Source organism: Globicephala melas, chromosome 12 (assembly GCF_963455315.2).
Source record: "Globicephala melas chromosome 12, mGloMel1.2, whole genome shotgun sequence".
NCBI lineage: Eukaryota > Metazoa > Chordata > Mammalia > Artiodactyla > Delphinidae > Globicephala > Globicephala melas.
Window position 1 is genome coordinate 3102709 of NC_083325.1, and position 18906 is coordinate 3121614.

General features: G+C 51.0%; 1 protein-coding gene across 2 annotated transcripts in view; it reads right to left on the reverse strand.

Moving 5' to 3' along the window:
• GPR45 (G protein-coupled receptor 45) overlaps nucleotides 1–18906 on the reverse strand; it is a 92463-nt gene that overhangs the window by 52534 nt on the left and 21023 nt on the right. Inside the window, exon 1 of one of the 2 annotated variants that reach the window (XM_060309126.1) lies at nucleotides 1156–1211. The exons of the other annotated variant lie outside the window; for it this stretch is intronic. The gene's annotated coding sequence lies outside the window, so the exon portion shown is untranslated. Of the gene's footprint in view, nucleotides 1–1155; nucleotides 1212–18906 lie in introns of those variants that run through there. 2 annotated transcript variants of the gene reach the window in all.

Below are 18906 nucleotides of genomic sequence, written 5' to 3' on the forward strand. Positions count from 1 at the left end.
TTCTGGAAGTTACTTTTCATGAGGAGGTGGTCCCTGCGCTTCTCACGCTGGGCTCCCTAACAGTCCCCATGGCTCTGGCGATGTGTGTTTGTTCCAGCTGCTCCACGGTCCCTTGGACCAGGTAAAAGCCAGTGTTGAAACATCAATGAAAACATTCTTCAGGTAGGGTGAAAAACACCCAAGGGATACTACCTGCCTCCAAAGTAATGAGACTGAGAGCCACTAACCACTAAAGGGGCACTTTCGACACTTCAGATGGGACTCATTGCCCTCTGCCCACTTGGGTGATTTTTCTACAAAGGAATCTTTTGCTCCTATTCTTGGTATTGTTTTAGTGACAGTTTCAGTTTCCTTATGTCTCCATTTACTGCTGGTATTTTCACACTCAAATATTAAAGGAGAGAAAAATTTTAAACTCCTGATTATCTAATTTAGTGAGGATATTACTTTATCATCATCATCATCACCAAGTGAGGGAGGTTTTTTTTTTTTTTTAATTTACCAAACCGTTCCAGTACCAGAAATAGAAAAACTGAAAGCATCCCAGCCTGACTGCCCCTTTTCCTGATGGGAAGACGGAGGTAGCTAACGGACAGACAACGGATAGCCTGCCCCCCGCAGATGTGCTTATCACTAATCTGAGGTACTCTGTTGCTTTCTCAAAGTATTACCCATGAAAAGGAAATAATCTGATAAAGTTGGCGTTACACAGGGGAGGGGAGGGGGTATGAGCGACGGTCAGCGCTGGTGATGGTGGTGGATATGGTGATGGTGGTGACGGCGGTGACTGATCGTGATGGTGACGCCGGCCCGGTCCTCTCCCGTTTCTTCATCACCGCCTGTCTTCTCTGCCTCCCGCCTCCCCGCGCGGCCTCTGCCCGGAGAAACACAGCCGACAGGATTTGCACCCAAGCCGCACGTCCACGGGCGCAAGGCTGCTGTGCCCAGCGAAGCGGCACCGCTCGGCTGGCCCGCGCCCTGCTCGGCGCCCTCTCGGCTGCGGCCCCTCCGCGCCCCCCGCGCGCCGGCACCGCCTCGCGTGGCGCGCGCAGCCCGAGCCCCGGACTACCGGGCCGGCCCGCCCACCCGCGGGGAGCGCCCGCGACCCCGGCCCGCTCGCCGCCGAGCCCCCCGGCCCGGCCACCAGTCACTTACGCCTGCGCTGGGCCCGCCGCCCGGCGGCCCCGAGACAAAGGCTGCGCGGCCGCTGCGCCGCCGGCTGCTCCCGGAGCTTCGGCTGCCGGGGACCGGGAGGAGGATGGGGCGGAGGGGACCGTGTGGGAGGGGACCGTGTGGGAGGGGCCGGCGCGCCGCGGTTCACCCGCCGGAGCAGCCCAGACCCCAGCCCTCCTCCCCCGCCCGCCGCCCTCCCGGGTCCTCGGGGAGCGAGTGAGAGGAAGAGGATGGAGGGAGACGGAGAGAGGGAGGGAGAGGGAGGGAGGGAGGGAGAGAGAGAGAGAGAAAGAGAGAGGGAGGGAGTGAGTGTTCCTCCTTCCTAGTCACAATCCTCTCCATCCACCCCCGCGTCCCCAGCAAGCTTCGGGAAAGGCCAGACTCTGCCTCACCTGGGCAACCCTGGAGACGCTCCCACCCACCCGCCTCCTTCCACCGCGCGCAGCTCTCCCAAGGATGGACATCAGACCATTAAATGGAGAGCAAAGCCGAGGCCTGGGAGGTCAAGTGCGCCAAGACGCGGGGCCAGGAGGGGCTGCTGCGGGAAGAAGGCCCCGGGTGCCAGACCCACCCCTTCCCTGTTTTCCTCCCCAAAGCCTGGCACCTGGCAGACCGGCAAGGTTGTAGGGTGGGGACTGCACACTCCCTCTCTGGGAGAATAACACTGCCGTTTGGCTCCGAGATTTACATCTTGTTATGAAGAGTAGGTTTCATTTATTTTTATTTTTAAAACTTTTTAATTATGGCATTTAAAAGAATCAAAAGTAGAGATAATAGTATCATGAACCCACAAGTGCTCAGCTCCAGCCTGAAAGACTGTCAACATTTTCTCTTTTTTCCTTTCATCTGCTCCGCACTTTCCTATCCCTGGACGCTAAGGACTTAAAAACAAACAAACAAAACAAAAAAAACATGGGGGACTTCCCTGGTGGTCCAGTGGTTAAGACTCCACACCGGCTGGATCCCTGGTGGCGGAACTAAGATCCCACATGCCACGCGGCAGAAAAACAAAACCAACAAACAAACACATGATCACAATATCATGATCCCATGTTACAAAATTAAGAATAATTCCTTGATATCTTGTGACTATGATTTATTCACAGCCTGGTCTGTGTTGCCTGCTTTGTGTTTAGTGCTTTACCTGTGCCGCTCAGCCTAGGTGGGCCCTGACTTCCACTGAAGCTCGTGGTAGAGGGGAGGTGAGCTGGTAGTTGCCGGCCCGCAGTCGCTGCTGGAGCAGGAATTGGTGAGCACTGACCCCCTCCAAGGCCCAGACGCTCCTTAGTGTGCCCAAACCCCTTGAGAATCTTGATTGAAGGCCATCCTTCCAGAATAGCGCACACATAGAATTTGGATTTAAATTCCAGGAGTTTCGATCCAGTTCTCACAGTGTGTCTGAGAATGGTGCAGCCGAGGCATGCCCCTCGCCCCCGGCTTAGGGAGCACTGCTGGGAGGTGGCAGGCTGTGACTCAGACTGCCTGGATTTGAACCCTACGTGTCTTGCTAGCCTACTGGCCTTGGACCACTTACTTGACACCTCTGTGCCTGCTTCCTCATTGGGAAAAGATGGGGCTGTCATTCGAGGTTGTCTAGTCGGGCTGCCAGGGCGCTGTTATGCATGGACAGTGCCTAGCACCGGAAGCATGGGGAGACGCTCAGAGCATTCTCGCTGCTCGTACCCCCTGAGTGGTTAAACCCAGAAGGACCACGGCCCCAAAGGATTCGCAGCCTTACTTGAAGCAGAGGGAAAGGGCCCACGCCTGCTTTCTGCTGCAGTAGAAGCAGCGTACACACATACATATGACAAAGACAAAGCGGCCCTTCTCTCTTTGACGGGGGTGGGAAGTGGAGGGCGGTATGGATGTTTGCCTGATGGCCAACGTGGAGTTCTTAGAACTGTGCGGGTCACGTGTACCGACATGGCTCCAGGAAATGATCTTTGAGATGCTGAAAGGATGCAGTCATTCTCTATCACCCACGCCAGCCAAACTGGCCTCAGTTAATGGACCGAGACGGTCCTCGAAGCCTCACCTCCTCTCCGAGGTGGCCCCTGACAGCCTCGGGCAGTGGGCAGTGTCCCCAGTCTGAGCTCCTGGCCACCGGCCTGCTTTAGTGACTAGGGCTGTGGGTCGCTGTGCGTGATGTGTCGGCCCATCTAGGCTGTAAATGTGCAGAGAGCTGCGATCGTTAACGCAGAGTCTCAGCATCCCTCAAACATCTGTCCATCGTCCACCCAGCATTGGTGCAAGAGGTGTGCACAGAGACGTCAAGTAAGTGGTCCAAGGCCACTAGGCTAGCAAGGCACGTAGGGTTCAAAGCCAGGCAGTCCGAGTCAGAGCCTGCACCCTGGCTGTCTCTGCCACCTCTCAACAACGCTCCCTAAGCTAGGTACCTAGGGGGAAGGGACTCTCCCTGATTATGACCCCCTGGTTCTGCCTCTTCACCTCCTGGTTGCTCGGTAACCGCATCCCTGAAGTGGGAAGCACGGTCACTTCCCCCGCGTGGCGCTGGGCTCCTGGGACCTTCTGACGAGCGCCCACCTCTCTCTCTGCCCTGTACTTCCCCTTTCTCTCCCACTTCCCTTCCCTCACTCCCGACTCTCTGTTTTCCTTTCCTATCTCACAATATGGATTATATGATTTTTAAAACCGTTTGATGGAATTTGTTTGTATCAATGAAGGATGATGTAGGTGAATAAAATCAAGGCTAAAGCTTTTGTAGAGTGAGATGTACAAATGACAAACAGCGTCTACTTCTACTCAGGGGAGAACGACCCGACTGTAGGTCTTCAAACAGAAGGGAGAATATTTGAGGGATACTCAGGCTTTATGGGTCTTCTTGGGAATAAATTTACCAAAGGGCCCTGAAGTTAAGAGAAAGCATAACAGAGAGTGTTACTGGCATCTACTTGTTCTTTGGGGACAATCTGACACTCTGGGCCAGCTCCAAGAAAGAACTATTACAATGACAACGAACTTTAGTCATGGTAAAGAAACAGGGTTTGGTTTAGCTAAAGGAAGACCCTATGAACGTGAAAGGACAGCTCTTGGTGATGCATGGATTTCGAGGCCCTAACAATCAACTTACAGAAGACTTTAATAGAAGGAGAGCTGTATCTTATCTGGGCGTCCAGCTGTTGAGAAACCTAAACTTACTGACACCAAAGATAAGCTTAGATAAAAGACCTTCAGTTCAAATGGAGGCAAAAATACTTGAAAATGAGCCTAATGCTAGCAACTAAATGCAGGCAGTAAACGTATCTGTGAGAGACTACAGATCCACCAAGTGCTCTGTGCCTCATGACATGTGAGCCGCAGCTAACTCTCCCACATCAAAGGAAATCGGCTGTCCTAACAAGGAAACTCACAGCCTAGTTGGAAACTAAGAAAACTGAGGAGATCGTAGGGGGTGAGGTGTGGTCAACGTGGCCTCCTGTTGAACCTGGATGGGCTTGGGGCTGCTTCCACCAACAGATAAGGGAGGGAGGGGCCATCTGTGGTCTCCTGGGACTAGATCATCAGAGGCATGTAGCTTCCATCTGCATCGAACAAACGCTCACCCTCCAGTGCCTCCTCTTGGGATAAGCCCACCAGGCTGGGAGAGGTCCAAGCCACACGGAGAGGTTACGGAGAGGTGCCCAGGTCAGTGGTCCCAGCCTTTGAGTGCCCCCAGCCCATGTACCAGACATATGAATGAAGATGCCTCCCTGTGATTCCAGGGCCCAGCCTTCAAGTTCCCTGCAGTTTTCCATCCCAGACCTCAGATGTCATGGAGAAGAGATTAGTCATCCCCTCTGTGCTCTGTCCGAATTCCTGACACAAAGAATTTGGACATAATAAAAAGGTGTTTAACGCCACAGAGTTTGGGTAGTTGCTGTGTAGCAGCAGATAACAGGAATATCAAACAATCTGCCAGATGCCTGAGGCAGACTTTGCCTCCAAAGAGCTCACAGTCTTAGCAGGGACGGCGGTGGTATGAGCTGAGCAAGAAGCTTGGGGGCTTCTGAGCTGGACGCTGCCCCTCTGGCTGCGTGGCCCTGGGGAGTGACTGTCTCTGTGCTCCCTGTCTTCGTCTGTAAAATAAAGGTAACGATAGTACCTGCTTCACAGGCGAGCTGTGGAGAGAGAACATCCCTGAACCACGTAGAGCGCAGTGAACGCTGCCTTGGGGCATAATGTTGTCACGCCCCAGGCACACGTACCTGTGACACCAGCAGGAGACAGGCTCCTGAGCCCCAGACGTAGCGTCAGGTGATCTCTGTGTCAAGGGAAGCGGATTCCTAGCATGGATTTGATCAGTAGGCTCTATGGTTTTATAATGAGTTCACAATGGCTTCCTTGAAATCAGAGTTTTACAATCTTTTTTGGACTGTGACCCACAGTAAAAAAATACATTTGCTATTGTGACCTAATACACACAAGCATCCACTGCTATAAAGACCACATTAAGGGGCTTCCCTGGTGGCGCACTGGTTACGAGTCCACCTGCCAATGCAGGGGACACGGGTTCAAGTCCTGGTCTGGGAGGATCCTACATGCCACAGAGCAACTAAGCCCGTGCACCACAACTACTGAGCCTGCGCTCTGGAACGTGTGAGCCACAACTACTGAGCCCTCAATGAGGAGTAGCCCCAACTCGACACAACTAGAAGGGGCCGCACGCAGCAACGAAAACCCAACGCAGCCAAAAGTAAATGAATAAATAATTATTTTTAAAAAAAGAAAATTGGAGAATATTAGAAACAATATTAAAAAAACCACATCAAGATGTTCATGAAACAATACTTGCCCTTACTCTGTGCAATGCACTCTGATATTCCGTATTCTGTTCTCTTTAATTTTACAAAATCCACTAAACTGATTTTGTGACCTGCTAAATGCGTTGAAATTTACCATCTGAAAAGCAGCGTCTTAAATAATCATTTTTATAGTTTCCTTGCCCTAAATATTTCACTGTGTTTTCCGTTGTTCATCTAACTCACGCTCCACCTTCTGGAAGTGGCCCCCCTTCAGGACGCCCATCCACTGGCCCCCATCCTGACTGGCTCTGCTGGCTTCTGGCGGAGCCAGGGGTCTGTCCAACCTGGTGACGCCAGACCTCGTGCTGTGTGCTGCCCCGCAGGTCCTGGCAGCGTGCTGGCACGTAGCGGGTATCAGCAAGGAGTTTTGAATTGGTCTTAGAACAGGGATACTAACTTTATTATTCTGCTCACGTTTTATGTGTGCTAAGCACTTCGCTGGTTCTCAGATGATTTATAACTTGAGGTCGCTATTTGGTGAGAGGATGCGATATGCCAGGGAGAAGAGACCTGGCCAGCACCCCTTTCCCGGGTGTCCTACACCAACACGCACACAGTTCTTAGTCTTCACCCCGGTCACAATGCCATAAAGCTGCTGTCGCTTCATAACCACAGGACATGGAAAATCAAACTCCAGAAAGTGCCTCGCAGGTAAAACTTTACACCGCCTGGTGCTGCAGACCAGCTGGTGACCGCTTCTGGTCACTGCCCGTCATAGACAATGACCCTGGCACGCGTTCTGCTACTATAGTCATTCCCCCAACGCACTGTCCTGCTAAGTTTTGTTGTTTTCTATCTTGTTTTGCTTTTTTCTTCTGCAGAACCTCACGAAAGGCAATATAATGAGCCAGTGGAAATTTCAGAGAAACGTGAATTGGAGCCACAGATCCTTCAGGGGCATCTACAGTTAGCTCACAGTGCAAAATATTTTTGTCCACTCTTGGGCTGCTGTGTCGGCACAATGAGAGCGTATTTGCACAGGTGACACACCTTAATTCCACTGTATCTGCAGACAGAGGGAATTACCTTCTCTTCACGGGGAGTCATGTGATGGAGTAAAAAGGGGTGGCCTTTGGTGGCCCACAGACGAGGGTGCTGAATCACAGCTCCAGCATGCATCACCTGAGCGACTGGAACCCAGGAGCTTCAGCTTTTTGGGCTTCAATGACCTCATCTGTAAAATGAGGATAATAATATACGTCTCAGGGTCATGGTGTTAGACAAAGGTCCATGCACACCACGGGGTCAGGAGCCACTCCTTGTTCATGCGGGTGACACGTGTCTTGTGCCGTGGCGTCCTGCCTTCCGGACCAACGTGGGAGGGGCCAAGGACCGATGGCTGAGCCAAAAGCAGCCCCTGCAGGTGGGCCAGAGATGCCTCGGCCTAACTAGAAGGTCACTAGAGAGTGAGCAACAGGCCCGATCAATTAACTTTTAAAATAGCTTTATCCAAAGAAATGATTACCAAAAAGTCTGTTTAGTGGGTGTAGCAGACAGAACAATGGCTCCATAAAGATATCTATGGTTCTAATCCCTGGAATTGTGAATACGTTCATGTTCCATGGCAAAAGGGACTTCGCAGATGTGATTAAGTCAAGGGTCTTGAGATGGGGAGACGATCCTGGATTATCCAGGGGGCCTTGTGTAACCACAAGGGTCCTTAAAAAAGGGGGGCCAGAGGGTCAGAGTCAGAGAAGGAGGTGTGAGGACAGACACAGAAGTCGGCTAATGTGGGGTGACCAGAAGTGAAGTGTTGTGTGTGTGATGGTGTGAAAGTAGGAGAGACATGCAGGGGAAAAGCACAGGAGGGAGGATGGGGTTCTTCTCTACTGAGAAGGAAAACTGGATTTTTCCAAGTCAGGAGGTAATTAGGTCATGAAGGTGGAGCCCTCACCATGGGATTAGTGCCCTTATGAAAAGAGACATGAGAACTTGCTTCCTGTCTGCGTCTTTGTCTCTTTCAGTCTCTCTGTCTCTGTCCCTATGTCTGTCTCTCCCCACCACATGAGGACACAGTGAGAAGGCAGCTAGTTGTCTACAAGCCAGTGGATCTGCTGGCATCTTGATCTCAGACTTCCAGCCTCCAGACTGTGAGATAGAAGTATTTGTTGTTTGAACCACTCAGTCTTTGGTGTTTTTTGTCACAGCGGCCAGAACACCCTGCCCCCAGATAGCTCATGATGGAGGGAGATGGTGGTGGGTCTCAGCTGTGGCCCTGGGACCAAACGCAGCAGGGAGGTTTCTCCCTGACGTCCTTCCCGTAAGTTCCCCTCAGGGATGGAGGTCCACTGGGACCTGAACACACACGCAGCACGCAGCCGAGCGGGGCAAGGGGTAGCCTGTGACGGGCGTGGAGATGAGCCGCCTGCTTCTCGGCAGCGCCTGTGCCCGGGGTGGGAGCCTGGGGCGCAGACAAGCTCTGTAAGCCAGCTGCTCACGGGCCCACATCGGCTGTGAGAGCCACCTGGTGAGGTCACCCTACGAGGCAGGGCAGCCCCGCTCCGTGGAGCAAGGCAGAGCTTGAGGGCAGGCTCCGGGCTGCTGTCCGGGGGAGCTGAGGCTCTGTGCGGCTCACACCGTGTTTCAGCCTCTTTCTCTGGCCCGTCCTTTCTCCTCCCGTCATGGGTGCTCATCTCTGCAGGAGTCGGCTTGAGCTGTCATGACAACGTGCCACGGACTGGGAGCCACGGACCAGGGGTGCTTAAACAGCAGAAACGTATTCTCTCACAGTCCTGGAGGCTGAAGTCCAAGCGCGAGGTGTCAGCAGGGTGGGTTTCTTCCGTGGCATCTCTTCTCGGCTCACTGATGCCCATCTTCCTCCTGTGCCTTCGTGGTGTTCTCCCTCTGTGTCCTCATCCCCTTTTCTTACAAGGACACTGAGTTCTATTGGATTAGGTTCTACCCTAATAGCCTCATTTTAACTTTTTTTTTTTTGCGGTACGCGGGCCTCTCACTGTTGTGGCCTCTCCCGTTGCGGAGCACAGGCTCCGGACGCGCAGGCTCAGCGGCCATGGCTCACGGGCCCAGCCGCTCCGCGGTATGTGGGATCTTCCCGGACCGGGGCAGGAACCCACTTCCCCTGCATCGGCAGGCGGACTCTCAACCACTGCGCCACCAGGGAAGCCCTAACTTTTTTTTAAAATTAATTTTTATTGGAGTACAGTTGCTTTACAATGCTGTGTTAGTTTCTGCTGTGCAGCAAAGTGAATCAGCTCTATGTATACACGTATCCCCTCTTTTTTGGATTTCCTTCCCTTGTAGGTCACCACAGAGCACTGAGTAGAGTTCCCTGTGCTCTACAGCAGGTTCTCACTAGTTATCTATCCTATACATAGCAGTGTATATGTCAATCCCACTCTCCCAATTCATCACCCCCCTTCCCCCGCACCAACTCATTTGAACTTAATCACGTCTTTAAAGCGCCTGTCTCCAAATTCAGCTACATTCTGAGGGTGAGTTAGAGCTTCACCCTATGAATTTCGGGAGGACACAATTCAGCCCATAAAAATCTCTAATGAACAGCTCGTACCCCGAGCTCCACAGCAGCATCTGCTTCTGGAGGATGCAGCCTGGACACCAAGCCAGCACACTACGCCCTGGTGCCCAGTGTCCACAGGTTCAGCCTGATGGAGTCTTCCCTGTCTTCCCTTTGGTCCACTACCCTGACGATGCACCGGCCACGCCTCTGCACACGCCCTTTCACTTTCAGTGTAAAGGCCACATCCTCCTGGAGCAAACGACCACAGGTGAAGCCGTACCATCTGGACCTTAACACTAATGTCTTTTTTTTTTTTTTGGCTGCATTGGGTCTTGGTTGCTGTGCGTGGGCTTTTCTCTAGTTGCGGCAAACGGGGGCTACTCTTCGTTGCAGTGCACGGGCTTCTCACTGCAGTGGCTTCTCTTTTTGTGGAGCACGGGCTCTAGGTGCACGGGCTTTAGTAGTTGTGGCTCGTGGGCTCGGTAGTTGTGGTTTGTGGGCTTAGTTACTCCGCGACATGTGGGATCTTCCTGGACCAGGGATCGAACCCGTGCCCCCTGCATTGGCAGGTGGATGCTTAACCACTGCGCCAGCAGGGAAGCCCCAACACTAATGTCTTAATACGTCTTTAATGTGTCTCTCCCCTTCCACCACCACCGCCTTAGTTAAATCCATTGTCCCCTGCCCCTGGGTTTTTGCAACAGCATCGTAAGTGGCCCCGCTGTCTCCTGTCTCATCCATGTTTAATTCATTTCCTGCAGGCGCAGCGTTTGTGTGATATTAGCTGATGTGGTTTTCCTTTCTTGTAGGTGATGCAGGCTCCCCTTCCACTGAATCACTGGCATTCAGAGCTTCGGAAGGAGGCTGAAAAAAACCTAGAAAAGGGACATCTGCTCAGCTCTGCACGATACATGAGATATTTTTAAGTCCATGGAAGGAATTTATTCGTATAAACCTGGCTGGAGCGAGAAAGAAAAGCGTTATTTGTTTTTTTTGGTGGTGGTTGTTTTTTTGCGGTATGCGGTCCTCTCACTGTTGTGGCCTCTCTCGCTGCGGAGCACAGGCTCCGGACGTGCAGGCTCAGCGGCCATGGCTCACGGGCCCAGCCGCACTGCGGCATGTGGGATCTTCCCGGACCGGGGCACGAACCCGTGTCCCCTGCATTGGCAGGCGGATTCTCAACCACTGCACCACCAGGGAAGCCCACGTTATTTTTTATTTCATTTTATGTTTCAAAATTATTTCCTTGCACACCAGGAGCCAAGTTGAGTCCCGAGCCCAGAGTTGGCTTAGAACAGAGTAGCAGGCTATGAGGCTGGAAGGTAAGATTCCCTGCTGGGGGGACCCAGGGGAGCCCTCCTGGATGGGAGGGGCCTGCAGGAGAGGGGGAGGGGCAGGCTCAGGCGTGGGGACCCCGGTTAATCCCACCCACACCCCCAAATGAACTTGTAGCCCGCGGGGTGGGAGGGCTCTTTCTGAGTCCCTGGGGCACACAGCCTGGTGATCAGGGGCACTCTGATGGCAAGGGCGGCTCCTGTGTCCTGTCCATGGCACGCGGGGGAGGAGAGGGCTGAGAGGACCGAGACCTGGAAGAGCCTGGGCTCGGGTGAGAAGGTCTCCAGAGTGAGGACCTCACGGGGAGGCCGAGCCAGGCTGTGAACTTGGGCGGCTGCTGCCACCTGACGCCCAGAGCGCAGGGCAGAGAGGCCGGTCTCAGCCGGGTGACCGCAGCCTGGGCCGCCCGGGGCCAGAGGAGTGAGGGGCTGGTGGAGACTCAGAGGGGCGTGCGGGAACCCAGGCCCCTCCTCCCTGCCACGGCGGGTTGAGCTTCTGCTGTGCCCAGACCCCTCTCGGAGGAGAAGGGGTAAGGGGGGAGCCCTGAGAGGAGAGAAACCGCTAGAAGGGCGTCTGCAACGTGGGCAGGTGCTCCCTGTTCCTTCCCTGCCTCACAGCCACTCTGTCGGGGGAGAAGACGATGAAGGGGTCAGTTCCCAGAAACGCCTCCCGTGCCCCCTTTCCCTCCCCCTCTCTCTCTTTTCTTCTCCCTGTGTCTCTCTCTCCCTTCTTTTTCCTTCTTGTCTTTCCTTCCCCACCCCCCTCCCCAATAATTTTCGTTTGTGAAACTTGACTTGTCTCTGATACACATCCGATGATGTCACCTGCCTGCCACGACTCTCCAGTTCTCTCCTGGCAGTAAAAGCCCAGCACAAACCTTTGTCACAAATAAACCTTTGCAGTTTCTAGAAGGGGAGGCGCGCGGGGCAGAAGGAGGCTGGGAAGGACTGTGGTCTCTGGCACGGAGATGCTGGGTTACCGTCAGGACGAGGGTCCCAGCGTGGTTAGGCTCCAGGTAGCGTGCGGGAGACGGAGGGCCCACGCGGAGCCATCCTCACAGCTGGACTGTGTGCACCTGTCACACCTGTGGGCGCCTGTTCTACCTCATGAGCCCACTCTGGTGGACGGACTGCTTATAAACATAATAATTGTGATGCAAAACAGTACGGAGGTCCCTCAGAAAACGAAAACTAGGACCACCGTATGATCCAGCCATCCCACTCCTGAGGATACACATGGACAAAGCTATAATCCAAAAAGATACACGCACCCCAGCGTTCACAGCAGCTCTATTCACAATAGCCAGGACATGGAAGCAACCTAAAGGTCCACTGACAGAGGAATGGATAAAGAAGATGTGGTACACACATACAATGGAATATTACTCAGCCATAAGAAGAACGAAATAATGCCATTTGCAGCAACATGGATGCAACTAGAGATGATCATACTAAGTGAAGTAAGTCAGACAGAGAAAGACAAATATCATATGATATCGTATGTGGAATCTAAAATATGGCACAAATGAACCTATCTACAAAACAGAAACAGACCCACAGACATAGAGAACAGACTTGTGGTTGCCAAGAGGGAGGAGGGGTGGGAGAGGGATAGAGTGGGAGTTTGGGGTTGGTAGATGCAAACTATTACATTTAGAATGGATAAACAACAAGGTCCTACCGTATAGCACAGGGAACTATACTTAATATCCTGTGGTAAACCACAACGGAAAAGAATATGAAAAAGAATGTCTATATGGGTATAACTGAGTCACTCAGCTGCACAGCAGACACTGGCACAACACTGTAAATCAACTATACTTCAATAAAAAATATATAATTATATATATATATATATATATAAAAAATGGAGGGAGGAGAGACTCCAGGGTGGCCCCTGGGATGCCCGCCCCTCGGGTGGAATTTGCTCCCGCGTGTGGGTGGGGCAGGAAGGAAAGACTGGATGAGCATTCTCTGGACACGTGCAAAGCAAGCATCTCAGCGGCCGAGCCCCCACCGCAGATCTCAGCAGCACGTACTGCACGTGCGCTAAGGTGGGAGCGGCGCTGGGGGAGGAGCATCCAGGATGCCCGGAAGCGCTGGCTTCCCTCGCTTCCAGGAAGAGGGCGAGGAGAGGGTGGGCTTAGAGGGCCTGTCTGTCTTCTGTCTGGAGCCCTGTTTCCTGTCCCCCGGCTGTCAGTGAGCTCGGGAGTGTGGTCGGACCTGGGGGAGCGGCTCACACTTCTCCGGTTAGATGCTTATCCTGCGACTCGGTTATCTTGTCTGAACTGAATCCTCAGAATATTAAATATACGCATAATCAAATGTAAGTACAAGCCCACATTTGAAAGTCAAATATAAAGAGTTTCTGAATTTGTATCATTTTGCATTATCCAGGCTTCTGCCTTCATCCACGGGAATGAATAAGTAAGAGTTGTCTGAGACCAAAATAATTTTCTGGGCAAAGAGGAATAAATGTGTTAAAATGAAGGGGAAAAAAACCCCTCTGAAGATGAAAAGGTTTTCACCCAAGCTGGATGTGGGAGAGATGGAATCTGCCTGTTACTTTCCATTTCAATCATCCAGCCTTTTGTCATCAACGTAATAATGGGGCAGCACGGAACATCCCTGAGGGAGAACCAAGGCCAAAACAGCAGCCGCCAGTGAGCCCAGAGCCCTGGACGCGAACCTCAGAAAACATGAGCCGGTAATCAGTTCTCCTCAAGGTCCTAATCAAATTCCTTTTTATGAAAATCAAACTTCGTTTGATAACATTAATATTTTCAAAGGAAGCCTGAGAATGCCACCCACTTAACACCCTGAGTTAGCTGGATGTTAATTCAAATGAAGGAGATTCTGCAATTCCTTTCCTCTTTCCATTTTTAGAAAGGAGTAGACATTTTCTAGCTCAAGGAATATTTGAAGCCTTCTAAATTGAGGAGACAAAAATTAAATTATTAGAAAACTGTTTCCCTTCTGACAATTTGGTATTTCTCATCTTGGCTTATCTAAGAAGCCCTATCTGTTATTTTCAAAAATGGTTTTCTGGATAACATTTATGTAAGAATTAGTTCTATTTTAAATTACATAGGCATTTCCCCTGGTCAAATACAGTAGGCGCTTTGATTAGCGAAATGGAATCAGTGGATTGAAATAGCATTTCGACATGGGCTACTCGCATTTTTGATCCTTCTCTGAACATGGGAGGGGCACTTTTTATTGTGAGATACATCCGTACAGGCATGTGCGGATGAACGGGACAGTTCTAGATTACACTGGGTGTAATCGCCACCGAGACCAAGAAAGAGAACTTTATCAGCACCCAAAGCCCACGCCGGGCTGGCTCCCCACCCACTCTGACTTAGCCAATAGTCCTTCACTGGCTTTTCTTTATGTGTGTACTTCCTGCTTAAGGATCCCCAGATACGGACAAGCTCCCCCCTCTCTCTCCTTATGGCCCCTAGCTTTTTATGTCTTCCTTATTTTACAGTCATTGTTCTGTTTGATGCTTACATTGTCCCGACTGGGACCAGAGGAAGTCCATCAACGTGGCTTCTGGGTTCTCGGGGACCCCCTCCCACCATACCTTCAGTCTTTAAAACTCAATTTCATTGCAATATTATTTACAGAAAATAAAATACACCCCCAGTAACTGTGGAGGGTGGGAAGTTTCACACAGGTGCACACCTGCGTGACCACCGCCACTCGTGCAGGATCTCCATCATCCCGCAAAGGTTTCCCCTGCCGCTTCAGTCAGCTCTCCCCCGCAGCAGCCCCCATCAGTCTCAGCTTTCTCCGGTTTCATATCAATGGAGTCAGACAGCGTGCGCTCTTTTATGTCTGTTAGTCTTTCACTCAGCATGATGTGTCTGAGGTTTACCCATGTTGCCAGGAGCGTCTGTGACCCTTTGTTACTTCTGGGCAGCCCTGCCCTGCGGGCTCGACCACAACCTGTACATCTGTTCACCTGCTGGTGGACATTTAGGCTGTTGCCAGTATGGAGCCAGTGAGAGCAAAGCTGATACAAAAGTTGCCCACATACAAGTCTTTGTGTGGACGTAGTTTTCATTTCTCTTGGGTAATAACTCAGGCTGGTACCGCTTGGCCTTATGGTAAATGGATGGTTAACTTTATAAGACACTGCACGACGCCACCAAGGTCGCCTCGCACATTCCCTGCCTTGGTCAAAGCAGTCACTTCTCCAACAAGCACTGATTCCTTTTTAGTACAAAACAGGACTTAGAAATCAGGGCTGGGTATGGTCATGCTCACGGCTGCAGGCAGTGGCCGTGTCAGTAAGCACTGCTTCCGGTGGGTCATTTTCGGAAAAGGTGAATCCCTGTCCCAGCACTGCAGGGCACCCAGCATCCTGGCCTCTGTGCAGCAAATACCGGTGTCACCCCTCAATCGTTGACAAACACATACACACCCCTAAAGCAACCACACATTTTCCATCCTGGAAAGACCCACTAGTCCACACAGCTTTCCGCCATCAAATGCATCTGCGATCTGCATCTACACCAATGTGCTCTTGGTTCTCTGCTGTTTCAATGGAAAAAGGGAAGTTTCTCCTGTCTGGGTTATTTCCTCGCCTATCCTCACTTCCCTGGCATTCACAGGGCTTCTCTCACCCACTTTCGCCTCCTTCCCTAACATCTTCATCTCCTCCTCCACTTTCACTTCTCCCCCATGTGCAATTCCTCCCCATCTTCACTTCCTCCCCCACCTTCACTTCCTCCTCCACTTTCACTTCCCCCACTTTCACTTCCCACCACCTTCACTTCCTCCCCATCTTCACTTCCCCCATCTTCACTTCCCCATCTTCACTTCCCCCCATCTTCACTTCCTCCCCATCTTCACTTCCTCCTACCTTCACCTCCTCCCCACCTTCACTTCCTCCCCATCTTCACTTCCCCCCCATCTTCACTTCCTCCTACCTTCACCTCCTCCCCACCTTCACTTCCTCCCCATCTTCACTTCTCATCTTCACTTCCTCCCCCATCTTCACTTCCACCCATCTTCACTTCCTCCCCCATCTTCACTTCCCCCCATCTTCACTTCCTCCCCCATCTTCACTTCCTCCCCCATTCCATTGGAATTTGTACACACTCCAGCCTCCTTATCTCAGAACAAAACCAAGCCTTCGGGGCCCAGGCCCTCCTTCATCTACACCACTTTGGTCCTCTCTGCCTGGCCCCACCCACATCCTCACCCCACTGCACTGTGGGTTCTGTTCCCACCACCCTACCACACCCGCTTTACTAAGGTCACCAATGACCTCATTTGCGCCAAATCCAGAGGACACCCTTCGGCTTTCACCTGACATCTCTGCACAGTGTAGATTCCCCTCTCCCTTGCCAATGGTGAGATTGGTTTTCTTCATTTGTCCTGGCTCTGGCAGGAAGTGCACAGAAGTGGTCCAGGGTTTGAGAAATGGTCCTGGGGTGACTGTCTGGAAGGGCTCCGCATGCATTTGGAAGTGTTAGCCCCAGGTCTGTTAAAATTGTAATAGAACAGACCTGACCTACTGCATTTCTAACACCACAGGCTCCCCTAGCACATAAACCCCCTCCACTGCCAGCCCAGCATCTCGTGGGAAACTCTGTGTTGATACACGGAGAAAACAGAAGGAAAATTACAACATTTGGTTCATCTAACCTTACATTCCTCCTCAGAAACAAATACCGCTGTGGATCTGTTATCAAAAGATGAAACTATTTTTGAAAAAGTACCACAGCAATTCAGCGGAGGAAGACAGTCTTTTCAACAAATGATGCTGGAGCAACTGGACACCCCCAGGCAAAACATCCAACACCCTCGACCCAACACCACACCTTATTCAATGAAAATTATATCAAAATGAATCACAGACTTAAAAACACATAAATGTAAAAAATGTAAAATTATAAAACATTTAGGGAAAAAGAAGGTCTTTGGGATCTAGGGCTCAGAGAAGAGTTCTTAGACTCGACACTAAAAGCAGCGTCCATAAAAGGAAAACAACCTCCTCTAAATGAAAAACCTTTGCTTAGTGAAATATCCTTTTAACAGGATGAAAACACAAGATACCAAGTGTGAGGAAATGTTAACAAACCACATATCTGATAAAGGGCTTGCAAGTGGGACGTACAAAGAACTCTGAACACTCAACAGTGAAAGCAAACAATCCAGTTAGGAAGTGGGCAAAAAACATGAATGGAGACAGGACACGTCTTCACGGAAGCAGGTACACAGTTGGCAGATAAGCACATGGAAAGAGGGTCACTGTCGTTTGCTATCAGAGAAACGCAAATTAAATCCACACTGAAATAACACTACATACCTGTCAGAATGGCTACAATAAAAAATGGTGAAACACCACATGCTCTCAAGGATGCAGAGACGCTGGGCCACTTACACACGGCTGGAGGGGATGTAAAACGGTTCAGCACCCGAGCAAACGGTTCCGCAGTTTCTTATAAAACCAGACAGGCAACGACCACGCGACCTGAGGCTTGGACCTCTGTCTAGAGAAATGAAGACTTAGGTTCACACGAAAACATGTACACAGATGCTCGTAGCAGTTTTATTTGATCTCAAACTGGAGTAAATATATCTTAAGTTAGAGAAAACTTAGCCATATTCATCAGTGCTTGCGGAAACACTGCCTCACCCCCGCCAGCTACTTAACAAAATAAAGTGAGCAGCTTAAAATGCCTTTTACGAAATTCTTTCCTGTTTTGTAGTTGATGCAAATCAGTGGATAATCAGGAGTTCTTGTATGTTAAAAGGGGAAGTTTTCAATTTAAATTATTAATATTCCAAGACTTTCTAACCCCTGAAATGACTTTTGAGACACAGAAGTAGAGAGAAATCCCTCCGGTTTAAATGCAGAGGCTCTGCCAGGCGCGCCAAGATCCTCACGCTTCCTCCTTGACACCATCCTAATGCCTCTTATCATACAGATGAATCATCAGAAATCACCACTCAGCTTTACTTCTTGCCTTTCTCATCAGAAAAGCTCATAAACTCCACATTTTACTTATGCTAATGTTTCTAAACAAACTTTGTTATCTTATTTGCATAATATCAAAATATTGTTTGAAATCTTACATTCATTCGTCTTAGTTAATTTCAAGCTCAGGGACACATGAGCACAAAGATGAGCTGAAGCCTCCCGGGACCCCACACTCCTCCACCCCGTGAAGCCTGGGCCTCTCTGCCCCGCACTTGCACACCATCATTACTGCTCATGATGCCAACGATGGTGGCAGAAGGGTCTCCAAAGGCCAGCCTGTGCATTACTTCTTCCAGAATTAGAGACACTCCTCCCTCAATTTAGTGCTGAATCGAAGACTCGTGTAACTTACCATGTGCCAGGCACCTTCGTAAGCATTTACACGTTAATTAATTTACTCCTTATAACCACCTTATGAAGTAGTATGGTTATCCCATTTTACAGATAAGGAACGTGAGGCCCCGGGAGGCAAAGAACCTGTTCATATCACACAAATAGGTGGCAGAGACAGGACTCAGACTAAGCAGTTCAGACCTGGGCCCTTAGCTAGGCCACCTCCCAAAAAGAATGGATGGATGGGGCTTCCCTGGTGGCGCAGTGGTTAAGAATCTGCCTGCCAATGCAGGGGACACGGGCTCAAGCCCTGGTCCGGGAAGGTCCCACAGGCCGCGGAGCAACTAAGCCCTTGTGCCACAACTACTGAGCCCGTGAGCCACAACTACTCAGCCGGTGCACCTAGAGACCGTACTCTGCAACAAGAGAAGCCACCGCAATGAGAAGCCCGCGCACCGCAATGAAGAGTGCCCCCACTTGCCACAACTGGAGAAAGCCTGCATGCAGTGACAAAGACCCAATACATCCAAAGATAAATAAAATAAATTTATTAAAAAATTTAATACTAATAAAGAATGGATGGATGGATGGAGGGATGGAGGAATGGACGGAGTGACGGATGGAGGATTGGATGGATGGATGGAGGGATGGATGGACAGATGGATATACAAATGACTGAATGAACTAATGAAAAAGTTTGTCCTGTGTGGCCATACGGTGCAAATGGGATCCGCATTGACCTGGGAGCTCCCTGGTTCTTAGGGCCTGTCTGTGGCCTCCGCATGGCAG